The sequence below is a fragment of the Nuphar pumila genome, chromosome 16 (genome assembly GCF_984573655.1).
Source record: "Nuphar pumila chromosome 16, dmNupPumi1.hap1.1, whole genome shotgun sequence".
NCBI classification, from domain to species: Eukaryota; Viridiplantae; Streptophyta; class Magnoliopsida; order Nymphaeales; family Nymphaeaceae; genus Nuphar; species Nuphar pumila.
In genome coordinates this window covers 13,285,446-13,299,654 of record NC_143264.1, presented here as the reverse complement: position 1 = coordinate 13,299,654, position 14,209 = coordinate 13,285,446, and positions in this window count along the sequence as shown.

The window sequence follows — 14,209 nt, the reverse complement described above, 5'->3', positions numbered from 1 at the left end:
ACTTAGATATTTCTTTAATTCTGCGATGGTTGTTGTATCATCATTTTTCACTATCATAAGAACATCAACATAAACTAACACAGCTATAAAAATATTGTCTTTGGAAAAATTGAACAAGGAGTAATCAACCTTGGATTGAGAAAAATCATATTGAACAAGATTGGTGGAGAATTTTGAAAACCATTTTCTAGGAGCTTGCTTGAGTCTGTATAAGAACTTATTCAGTTTGCTGACTAGATTATTTCCCTATAGGCAAGTCTATGTATACAATTTCATCAAGATTTTCATGAAAAAATACATTGTGAACATTCATTTGATCAAATTTTTTTACTACAATGACAACAAAAAGACTCCTGACAGAGACTAACTTGGCTACCGGGGCAAAAGTATCTGTGATAATCCTTAGCTTCATATTAGCAACTCTGGTCACATAGATGATGCTGAACTGGGCTTCTTGACAGATGAACACAGTGAGAAGACCTCGGCAGCAGCTGAACACGGAGTAATCAGCCTGAAGGTGTTGTTTGAGAGGTGTCTCCAAAAAGTGTAATGCGGATAAGATGAGTAGGATCCCCCCACGATCAGCGGGTTGGAGATGATTGGTGGTGACACCGGAATGGAGGATCGGTGACAAATGGGACCACCAACAGATAAAAGAAGCCAGCCGAACACGGAGTAATCAGCCTGACGGTGTTGTTCGGGAGGTGTCTCCAAGAAGTGTACCGCGGGTGAGACAAGTAGGATGAAACCACGATCAACAGGTTGCAGATGATTGGTGGTGACACTGCAATTGAGGAGCAGTGACAAATGGCACCATCAACAGATAAAAGCTGCACTAAGTAATAGTACCTATCAACAGGTGGCAATGTTACCACCTACAAGGGGCAGATCCAAGCAAATGGGAGAACAATACATGTTAACAACCTGTAGCAACACCAAGGCCTCCCTACGTGTTCCGCAGCTATGAAGAACGAGAGGCAGAAGAACGAAGGATCAGTTTATATATCCTGCTTTGATACCATGTGAAGGGGACAACCAGATCTGAGTGAAGAAAACTCTTAATGTTATTTCATTAGAGAGTGCAGTATAAATAAAATACAAAGTTACCTCTGACTTAGGGATAACAAATCACGAATGTATGAAAGAGGAAAATACATAATATTTGTTTGCCCAGTGCAAGTGGTTCAGGGATTTACACTTTAAATTCTGGAAATAGCTCCCACTGAACCAATGCAGACAGTAGACAGTAGGGGCGATTTTAAATGGCGATGTTGGGTGCTAATCACATAGCGACAAATGTGGTTGCACCGTAACGAGATAAAATTTGAAGGGGTTGCCCCAAGTCTATAGAGGTTCCATTACAGAATATGTAGTGAACTAAGAGAAGCCGTCAAATTGAAATCAGGGAATCATAGCAGCACTGTCTAAGCTGCTGTGTCGCTGCCAAATAAATTTGAAAATGGTTGCAGTCTCAGGACGACAAATTGTTGTTCCTGTTGCCTTGATATGGGAAATGTAATGTAAGCCTTAAAAATGTATCATTGTTATACTCCACAAATAATTTTGCCTTTCTAAAAAAGATATGAGGAGGGTCATCAAAGGGAGGGGGTTGAATACCATAGCTGGATTGATACAGTGCCCTTGGTTTAATCCAGGTTCATGGTCTTAGAATATCACCTACCTTGTACATATGGTGTGGCACTCCTGTGATGGGGCCTGATCCTGACGGTCTCATATTACTCATAAAGGGCCCTTTGATTGTTTACAAAAATCAGCATGAAGGATAAAATTATCAGTGGAACAGTAGGGTTAGTAGTTTTCTTCATGCCTCTCAAACACCTGACAATCATCTTGGAGAAAAGTGTCCATTTAGCCAAGTTTCTCCACAGAAACTTTTTTTTTAGATAGTCAGTTTTTCTTTGGATAATCCAAGAGAAGAAACCCCATCACCTATCACACATTGTCTGGCATTCAGTTGGTAAAACCCTTGAGGTCCCACAGCCCATCGGAGAGTACAGCCAACTTGACACTTCGACAAGGGAAGCCACCCTTGGATTTCGAACTTGGGAGTGTAGTCAACTTCGTGACATTCCCAAGTCGCCCTACCAGATAAGCCGACCCCTTGTGGGCACACTCAACAAAAACTTATTCATCCTCATTGACGACTTTTGGAAGACGCATTGTCTATGGAAAGAAAAAATCAAAGAAACAACCTTTTCAATATTTAAGATTCGACAACCAATTTGGGACCAATGGACATGTGTTTCCACATCACTGTCTTCTCAAAGGCTCTATAATATAGTGCCTATGACAGGATCCCAATTCTCTTGCACCAGTGGACTTGATCATGTTTAGGATTGCTGTTATCATCATCCCTCTGCCATCATATATACGAGGCTATTGCAACGTGTGAATAAGGCCACATTGCCTAATTAATTGAGTGAACCACCACGATATTTGTCAGAAGATGGAGCTATCTTGTCAATAATTAATTGTTGTCCAGCCGAGAAACTCGTGACTTCGTCAAGTTGCCTGGTGTAGGAACCCAACCAAATAAAAAACCTAGTAAGACTCAATTGGAGACTAAACGCAGCTTAGTCTTATCATTGACTCAGCTGAGTCAACTTAGACTTGGCCAAAAAAGTCCACTTTTATCAATTTTTAAAGTATGCTACAATGTGTTAATTTCATCATTAGATATGTATATATAAAGTTGTGTGTCAGTTTATATATAGGGAAATGAACCTCTCCAATGAAAAACCCTTCCGACATTTTATTGGATTTTTGTAATTTTTTAAAAATTTTGACCACACAAATGTAATCTATATGCTTGTTTTTATGAGAATCAGTCCTCGGAGCATTTTATTCCGATTCATACATAGGTTTTTATAACTTTTAACATCAATGGCGTACAATTTTCATAAAATTTTGAGACTCAAAATACCATTTTTCACTACAAGAAAAACGTCAATTAGAGATGAAAATAATCCGTCGCAATTTTGTGACAGATTAGCGAGAGAAAATGAGCCGTTTTTAAAATTTGATTTAGTTGTGAGATTTGCGACGGAACAATTATGTCGCCAAATCCATCGCTAAGTAGCTACGAATTAACGGCATACTTACATCCATCACAAACTATGTCGCAACTTAGCGACGACTTTTTACCATCGCTACTCCGTCATTGATTAGCGATGGTGTTTGTGACAAAATGTTTCTATTGTGAATCCATCGCTGATTAGCGACAAAACTGTTCCGTTGCTAATTTTCGATGTAAAACGTTCATCTAAGGCACAAAATTAACTCTGCTCTCTCTCACCCACGCTGCTTGCCCCGACCACCTACCTTTCTCCAGCGACCGCCCCGACCACCTACCGCCCTCCGGCAATCGCCCCGCTCACCTCCCGCCCTCCGGCGACCGCCCTGGCCACCTTCTCCTCCCTGTGTCTGGCAGACACCTCAACAACCCCAAGAACCCCCCCTCTCTGTGTCTCCTCTCGCTTCCCCTGCGGCAACCGACGACCCGCACCAGAGCTCTGGTGAGCCACCTCCTCCCTGACACCGTCTCTCTCCAACCTCGTTCGTCGGCATCCTCACCACCGTCGCTCCCCTCTCTGTGTCCATCGACATCCGCCTGAGTCACCACCCTTCTCCTTCTCCCCCGTGTTCTCTCTTCTACTCGCCGACAACATTGTCAACCGCCGATCGATGTTTGCAGGTATTGACCTTCCTCCCCTTCTTTTTTCTTCCTTCCTATCACTCCCCGTGTTCTCTCTGCTATCGACCGTTTCATTTTTCGCCAGAGAGGGGCAAAGCCTCCCTGTCTTACAGGATGCGAGTGAGGGGCTCGACCCCCTCCCTGTGCTTTTTTTTGCAGGAGAGGGGTCGAGCCCCCTCCCTGTCTCCCTGTCTCCCTGTCTTACGGGTTGCGCTGGAGGGGCTCGACCACTCCTCTTCTTTTCTTTTTTTTTGCCAGGGAGGGGCCGAGCCCCCTCCTTGTCTCTCTGTCTTACGAGATGCGAGGGAGTGGCTCGCCCCCCTCCCATGTTTTTTTTTTGTCAGGGAGGGGCCGAGCCCCCTCCCTGTTATTTTTTTTGCCAGGGAGGGGCTGTGCCCCCTCCCTGTCATACGAAATGAGAGGGATCGTGGCCGAGCCCCTCTTTTTTTTTTTCGATAGGGAGGGGCCGAGCTCCCTTCCTGTCTTACAAGATGCGAGAGAGAGACTCCGACCCCTCCCTGTTTTCTTTTTCGCCAAGGAGGGGTCGAGCCTCCTCCTTATATTATTTTGTATATTTGTACTTTGCAAGTACGTTGCTGAGCTAATTGTGCAATGCTTAGTGCTAAGCATCACATGCGGCAAAAAATACAATGAAAAAAGAAATAAGACAAAAATGCAAAGGCAAAAGTAATTCAAATCAGGTAAATACCTATGGTGAGTAAGTGATGCAAGTGCATAACTTGTTATTTAATTTTTCGAATGCAATACTTTTCTGTTCACACAATCACTTAGTTGTGGATATCTAGGTCTGCTTTGATGGAGTTTGGAGATCATGCTGAGGATGATTTTAATGTATGAAAATAGAAGTGTTCTTATTTTTGGAGTGTTTGACATTGTTTTGATATGAATGATTTGACTGTATTGCAATGTTTGATGTGTCAGTATCCATGCTTGTATGAAGTTATTTTTCATTTGATTATGCCTTTCATGTTTAATTGTATCATGAAAATATGCTTCAAATAAATATATCATTTTATGGAATGTGATTTCATATTTCTAAATATCCTCGTGATGTGTATAAATATGATGTGATGGTGTTACACACAAAAATATTGAGTTTGTAAATGCATGCATAATAGTTCATGAAATTGCATTTTATGTTAAGCATGTTTGTAGTATAGATGGAAAGAAAATTTACGCATTAATTGAAACAAAAAATTGTTGACAAACGATTACTAAACAAGAATTAATAGATAAATTAGATATCTTTTTCATCATAGCATTATTAAGATTATCTTTTAACTGGTGATAATAATATCCGTAACATTATAGGACAAAATGGCTGCAAACCGTGAATGGATGTACCGTAGGATAGTTGATAATGAGGTGTCGCAAGAATATATAGATGGTGTTGACAGTTTTATTGAATTTGCAACGACAGATGTCTGTACAGTGGATCCCACCAGTCGGATCAGATGCCCCTACACGATGTGTAAGAACAATCAATTTATAAAACCTCATGGCATTAGACATCACCTACACATGAAGAGTTTTGTTAGTGGTTATCAGAATTAGATGTTTCACGGTGAAGAATTTTGAAATAATTTTAACGCATGAGTATATTTGTGCTTTGCAGGTATGTTGCTGTGCTAATTGCATGATGCTTAGTACTAAGCATTACGTGCAAAAAGAAAAAAAAATGCAAAGGCAAAAGCAATTCAAATAGGGTAAATACCCGTGGTGAGTAAGTGCTGCAAGCGCATCACATGTTATTTAATTTCTTAGATGCAACACTTTTTTGTTCACACACTCACTTAGTTATGGATATCTAGCACTGCTTTGATGAAGTTTGGAGATCATGCTGAGCATGATTTTAATGTATGGAAATAGAAGTGTTCTTATTTTTGGAGTATGGATTCCATGCTAGGGATGATAGTAGTTAGCAAAATATTAGAGTGTATTTGTTGCAGATACATGTTTGACATTATTTTGATATGAATGATTTGAATGTATTGCAATGTTTGATGTATCTGTATCTATGCTTGCATGAAGTTATTTTCCATTTGATTATGCCTTCCATGTGAAATTGTATCATGAAAACATGCTTCAAATGAATGTATCATTTTATGGAATGTGATTTCATATTTCTAAATATCCTCGTGATGTGTATAAATATGATGTGATGGTGTTACACACAAAAATATTAAGTTTGTAAATACATGCATAATAGTTCATGAAATTGCATTTATGTTAAGCATGTTTGTGGTATACAGGAGAATAAAATTTACGCATTAATTGAAACAAAAAATTGCTCTTAAACAATCATCAAATAAGAATTGATAGATAAATTAGATATTTTTTTCATCATAGCATTATTAAGATTCTCTTTTAACCGGTGATGATAATATCCATAACATTATAGGACAAAATGACTGCAAACCATAAATGGATATACTGTAGGATAGTTGATAATGAGGTGTCATATGAATATATGGATGGTGTTGACAGTCTTATTGAATTCGCAATGACAAGTGTCAGTAGAGTGAATCCCACCAGTCGGATCAAATGCCTCTGCACGATGTGTAAGAACAATCAATTTATAGAACCTCATGATGTTAGACATTACCTATACATGAAGGGTTTTGTTAGTGGTTATCAGAATTGGACACTTCATGTTGAAGAATTTTGGAAGAATTTTGACGCACAGGTGGATGTGGTGCACAATAATTTATATATGGATTTGATATTTGATGCCGCAGGACCCAAAATAGGTTCTATTATGAAATAGAGTGATGCATCAACTGGGGTAGAGAAAGAAGCAACAAACGATGAAGCTAGTAGATTTTATGACTTAGAGATGCTGATGAGCTACTGTGGACTGGTTGCGAGAGTCACACTATCTTGTCTGCAGTTCTTCAATTACTGAATTTGAAGTCAGAGTATAATTTGAGCCAATCATATTTTGTTCGTCTGTGCTTTATTATGGAGAGTATGTTACCCAAAGATGAGAAATTGCCAGAAAATCTCTACCGTGCGAAGGTTATGGTCAACGCTCTAGGTATGGGGTATCAAAAGATAGATGCTTGTCCAAATCACTACGGTGAAAATGAACATGACTACTACGGTGTCAACAAGTCAACAATGAATAGTGGTGTGTGCATCAAGGGTAGCAGCTACGGTAAAAATGAACATGACTACTACGGTGTTATAGAAGAAATAATGGAGTTGACTTACTTAGGCACAAATAATAGTGTAACTTTATTCAAGTGTCATTGATTTGATCCCACAACAACAAGAGTCAACAAAGCCTCAAGCATTGTGGAGGTGAATTATAAATCAATGTTTGACACATATGAACAATTCATATTAGCCTCGCAAGCTCAACAAGTTTACTATACTTCATATCCGAGTATAAGAAAATCAGATAGAAATGAATGATGGGCAATTTGTAAGGTGAAGTCTAAACTATACCCTAAGTATGATAAGTTATAGGAAGATAAGTTAACTGAAGAGAGTGATTACTATCAATCAAATGATATGTATGACTTCTCTTATGGTCACGATGTCATACATGGTCTGCATGTCACATCTCCATTATCCAATGGCATATGTATAGAAGAATGTGAACCAAATGATATACCAAGTGAATGGGCACCCAATGTAGAAGAAGACGAAGAGGAGGAAGAAAAATAATATGAAAGTGAAACAAGTGATGATGAAGCATACTCGATCTAGTGAAATACATGTTTGAGTGTTATGAATGATTTGAATGTATTGCCATGTTTGATGAGGTAGTAGTTATGAAGTAGTAGTTAGCGGAATATTAGAGTGTGTTTTTTTGCAGGAACATGTTTGACATTGATATGCTATGCATGATTTGAATGTATTACCACGTTTGATGTGACTATATCCATGCTCGTATGAAGTTATTTTCGATTTGAATATGTATCCATAAAATTACATATCATGTAACTGATCTAAATAACATTTTTATTTGTTAGAATATGGTTCATGGAGGTCACAATGGTCGAGGACCAAGTGGAGGCCGTAGAACATCATTAGGTAAATGTCTTTGTGTTATATTTAAATATAGGCATTCATTATGTTTTTGCTTATATGTTGACATAAACATTGTTACTTGTTAATCGTCTTTATAGGATCCCAGCTCAGTGATAGGAAGACTCAGCCTTCGTCTTTATGCAATACTTCGATAGGTATATCATTTACATAATTGTATACTTGAATAGTTTAAATGTGCATTGTGTGAATTTGTAACTTATTGTTTTGTAGGTGATGTTTTGCCTACACATGACTCGCCTACACCAGCTACTTATACACATCATGAGAAAATGCTGGATGCAGGGTCTTTTCAGTGTGACACACGATGACTCATTCAAATAGTATATATCGATAGTCGACCATAAGTATTTCATTGTCACTTGTCCAATGCTTATCTTATAAATAGTATATATCGACAGTCGATTGTTAATGTGTATCAATTCATGTGCAGTGCGAGGTTCGAGCAACAAAAAGTAATACGAAAATTAGAAAATTACTAATGCAGCATATTTCAGGACCGGTCGTGCAATGAAAAGAGTACCCGACGAAGGTGTTACACAAATTAATGTCCTCATTCATGGTATGCAATTGTTTATCATAACTAATGTGTTTCATATTTAATTTTTTATTATACTCATGTATGCTAACTTTCTAAAAGTATTTTTAGGCTTCTCATCGCTTCACAACTGCGAACGAGGAAAAAGATGCAAGAGTAGTGCGGCAGAAGGTGGCTGCCAATCGATTTGCCGACATGCTGCACAATATGAAGACTGCAGCAAAAAAATCAGCTGGTGGGATAGATGATCCACTGTAGTGGAAGGGCCATGGGCCTTCTACTATCAGAAAAGATTATTGACATGGCATGTGCGACAAGTGAGCGAGCAATGAATTTCGAAACCGCTCAGCAAAGGCTGCACAAAACCGAGCGAAGATGCCCGATGCTCATCTACACACAAGTGAATGTAGGACTTTTGGGAGCCACAAAAAAAAAATGGTAACTCATCAATATATATATATATATTGTCAAATTTGTAAGTATTTTTACATACTTATTAATTAATTTTTTTATCATTTAACATTACAGAAAGCAGAAAAAGGAGACATTGTGCCTTACACTGATGTGTTTGTTGAAACACATAAACGTAAGAGCACGAGAGATTTTGTATCAGAGAAGGCGAGAGCGACATTGATATGTATTTATTGTATTAATAAACATTGTAATATATAAGTTACTATGAATTATGTTATCATAAATATTGTAATTCTTAATTCTTAATTCATATTCTAATAATTACTTTGTAGGAGTCATACAAGCAACAAATGGTACAACGATATGACGATGACTCCACTCAGCATTCACCTTTTGATCCTGCAGCATGGGTGACTGCAACGGGTGAACCAAAAAAGGGTGGTGTGTTTGGGTTTAGGAGTAACATGAACACCACAACATTCATTGCCTCCTACAACCATGACTCTCAGAGTTCTTCTGCCAACATCAACTCCCAATGTCTAATTGCCCCTGCTATGTCTTGGGATGATGTCTGTCAGCGTCTTGAGGATAAAATGCAATACTTTTTAAATGAAGCCATTCTCAACATTATCCATAATGAGTTGTGCAATTTTTTTTGGGACACGGGAACTTCGTCTGCATTCAACATGAGCTCTGGTGCCCGTCAGGTATAAAGATTCATGTCATTAGATTTCAAGCTAGTATATGCATGATTGAATACATATATGCATGATTGCCTCACTATAATTTTTTTTGACACCTTTAGAACACATATATGCATGATTGATTCACTATACAATTTTTATGACACCCTTATAACACATACACGCATGATTGAATCACTATGAAAGTTTTTTTACAACCTTACAACACATATATGCATGATTTCATCACTATAAAATTTTCTTAGTGCCTTATAATACATATATGCATGATTGAATCACTATGAAAGTTTTTTGACAACCTTAGAATACATACAAGCATGCTTTCATCACTATGACAACCTTAGAACACATATGAGCCTGATATTAGCATATATGAAAGTTTTTTAATGCCTTATGACACATATATGCATGATTGAATCACTATGATTTTTTTGACTGCCTTAGAACATGATATGCATGATTGAATCACATATAAAGTTTTTTGACTGCCTTAGAACACATATGAGCATGATTGAATCGCTATGAAAGTCTTTTGACTGTCTTATAACACATATGAGCATGATATTAGCATATATAAAAGTTTTTTGTCTGCCTTATAACACATATATGCATGATTGAATCAATATGAAAGTTTTTGGACAACCTTAGAACACATATATGCATTATTAAATCAATATGAAAGTTTTTTGACAACCTTAGAACACATACAAGCATGCGTTCATCACTGTGAAATTGTTTTACTACCTTAGAACACACATATACATGATTGAATTACTATAAAATTTTCCTTAGAACACATATATGCATGATTGAATCAATATGAAAGTTTTTTAGTGTCTCAGAACACATATGAGCATGTTTGAATCACTATAAAAGCTTTTTGACAACCTTAGAACACATATAAGCATGATTTAATCACTATGAAAGTTTTTTGGCTGCCTTATAACACATATATGCATGATTGTGATACATAACACATTTATTTGTCAACCTTATAAACCATATATGCATGTGTGAATCATTGTGACATTCTTTGACAACCTTAGAACACATATCTGCATGATTGAATGACTACTTTTTTTTCCAGTCTTAGAACATATATATGAATTCTGTTAATATCCTTTAGTTTATTGCTAGTTTATGTGTCATTCAGCCATTTACTTTGTTGCATTATATTAGGTGCATTACATATAATTTATTTCATTATATTTTGTTTATAATACTAATATTTTGGTTCTTTTGTAGGATGCTGGAGATGATCAACATAGAAGAGCTGATGGAGGCATGGAGGGAGGGGCAGATCGAGAAAATGAAGAGGATGATGTCCAATCTTGTCGATGATTAGATTCATGTGTTTAATTTGTTTGACATACTTGTAACTAATTATAACTTGGCAAGAACTGTATTTGGTTGTTAAAGTTGTTTAACTTAGAACTTGTGTTAAATTTGTTTCACTTGTATATGTATTTTTTTTATAAACAGGTTATATGAATTGTATAACGATAATTTTTTCTTGAGTTTTAGAATATTTCAAAAAAAAAAAAAAATTTAAAAAAAATTAGCGACAGATATTATCCGTCGCTACTCCGTCGCCAATTTAAATCAGTCGTTGGTTTGCGACGAAATGTAAGTTGTCGCTAATGTCGGTCGCCAAATTGGCAACAAACATTAGCGACATATATGTATCCCTCGTTACAGAGTAGCGACAAATTAAATTTCGTCGCATAACCAAATTAGTCTCTATTTAGCGACGGACATGATCTGCTGCTAATCCGTCGCTAAGTAGAGACAAATTGGCGACAGATAAATTCTGCGGCAGTTTAGCGAATGGGGTTATGTTGCTAATACACAATTTTTTATAGTGTTTTCTATCCAAATTCATGATCCAAGTGTTGCTTTATAGTAAATCAATCATGCTGAACACATCTGTATGGTCAGAATTTTGAAAAAACACTTTATTGTAAGCATCCTTAGGGTAGGTTTTTCTTCTTTTCCTAGTAATTTTCAGACTTATGCCTTCACCTAAGTTGATAACATTATTTGGCACAGTCTTTTAGCATAGCAAAACATTTTTCTAAATAGGTGATCACCTTTCCTACATGAGAAAACCCCTTTCCAATAAAAAAATCAGATCAGAGTAGGGATACTATGCTGCATTCAGAGCTCACGGTTCAAGTTGGGCTAGGGCTTCTTATTGCTTCCATTTACTAATTTGTAGTTCCTTTTCTCTCTCTATATTTAGCCTTTGTGTATCTCAATGTTAAGGGACTTTCTCTTTGTTTTTATAGAGCTGTAGGAACTCTATCAGAGAAGCCAAGAAAAGTGTTTTTGAGGAAAGTCTCAATCTTGACAAAGTTACACCCACTAGAGGACATCATTAATATGAAGTACTGTAGGATGTTTTGGTTTGACTTCTTATTTTGTAATTAGGTTGGTCCATTTAAGTGAGGTGTGATAACCAAAAGTTTGAAACTATAAATCCTCGAAGGTCTTAATTAAATGCAAGTCTTCATAAGTCTTCGTTAAATATAAGTCTTCAAAATATTTTCATTGGCAGTCTCCATCTTTATAACACATCAGAGAATTTTGCAAATACAAGTTTTTGAGTGTCTTCATTAGTGATCGTCCTCAAATGCTTTTATCAATTATCTTCATCTTGCATCAAAGATATTTCTTTTTCAATCTATCACATCTTTAAGAACCTACAGAGAGCAAAACAAAAGTTCCAACTACAGAAAGAAAAATATCCTAACCCAATAATTTTAAAACAAATATATTTTTGTATAAAAGAAATACTAGATTATCATTAAGAAAGATAAGAGGAGCATACCTCAAGGCTAAATTTATATGAAATCAAATCATAAACTCAAAATCAACATATTTTTCATGAAAATATAAATATTGATCATGAGAAGAATTTGATCACTAAGGGACATATAAATCATAAAAAAGAGATAAATATTTATGCATAAATAATATCCCAAGGTTTTTTAGAAACGAATTTTAAATTAAATAGAGTATCATGACAACATGCATATATAAAATATAACAATTTAAAAAAAGTCCCTCAAAAAAGAAGAGATAATTAAATTCATGCATACAACAATGTAAACAAGATAATCAATATAAAAGACATATATATCCAACATGCAATTAAAGCATATTTAATACACATAATAATGAAAGAGAACAATCTTACAAATCACAACCCATTAAGATTTATTCACACAACTTAGAATGGGTTTAAGCACAAATGATCAAACATCAATATATATAATAATAATAATAATAATAATAATAATAATAATAATAATAATAATAATAATGAAAGAACAAAATCTTACAAATCACAACCTATTAAGATTTATTCACACAACTTAGAATGGGTTTAAGCACAAATGAACACACATCAATCATAATATATATATATATATATATATATATATATATATATATATATATATATATATATATATATATATATATATATATTAATGAAATGCACATAAGATGCATGAAATTTTATCAATAAACAATTTTTCATACAAGTAGAAAAAGTTTAAAAATTTTATGAAAAGATTTTAAAAAATCCTACATAACACAAGGAACGATATTTGTAAATATCAACAATAGTTCAACCACTATAAGCAATCACCTCACTAAACCTCCAAACATCAAAATTCAAGTGTATCATCGACTAGAATAAGAATAAAATCATAATGCCACTAGTGGGCCAAAAAACACAAAAAAGTGAATAATCAGCAAGATCTCTTGTCTACAAAAAATAATACTTAAAACAAGTGTATCAACAACTATAACAAGAACATAACTAATGAGTGCACATAACTCGCCATAGTGAAAACATCTATTATGTAGATATAATGATACTAAAAATAAGTGTATCAATTACTAGAACAAGAGTATAATTACAATGCTACTTATGGGCTAAACAAACACACAAAAGTGAGTAGACGTCTCTTATCTACATATAATGACACTTAGATAAGAGGCATAACAGGAAAAAACATAAGAAGTAAGAGAGCTTGTAATGAAAACAAACTAATGCCATAAAAAAAAAAGAATAACAATTTTAAAAATATTTTGAAACTCCATAATTCCAAAAACATAATTACCATCACTGAAAAACCAAGATATCAAGCATCCAATACTGTAACAATGGCCATACAAACAAATAAGTGGTAAAATACATTCATAGAAACCGAAGTCAATGATCACCTGCCAGTTAGATATATACTTATACTGACAAGATGACATGATGTGCATATACAACTCACCCTAATAACTAACTTAAATTTTCAACAATAATGAGTTCAAAGGCCAATTGATCTTCTATTATACCCAAGAAAATGATAATACATCACTCATAACCCCTAAGAATCTAGACTGATAAGATGACATGAGGCGTACACATAACTCACCTCAACGACTAACTCTGACTCCATAACATTGAGGTGCACAAGAAATAAATGAGTGATACAACACTCATAGAACTAGAGGTCAATCAATTCGTTAGTCAAAGCCAAATCATTTGGCAATCTATACTAACAAGAAGATAAATGTGTACACATAACTCACCTTAACAACTAACTCTAATCCCACAACATAGAAGTGCATATAACTTGCATTGATAAGGCCAAACAAATAATAATGGTTGTACCAAAAGAAGATTGATGAACTTACAAAGTCAAACAATAAAAACCTTGAAAGACATATTCCAAGGAACAAGGACTAATAAGGAAA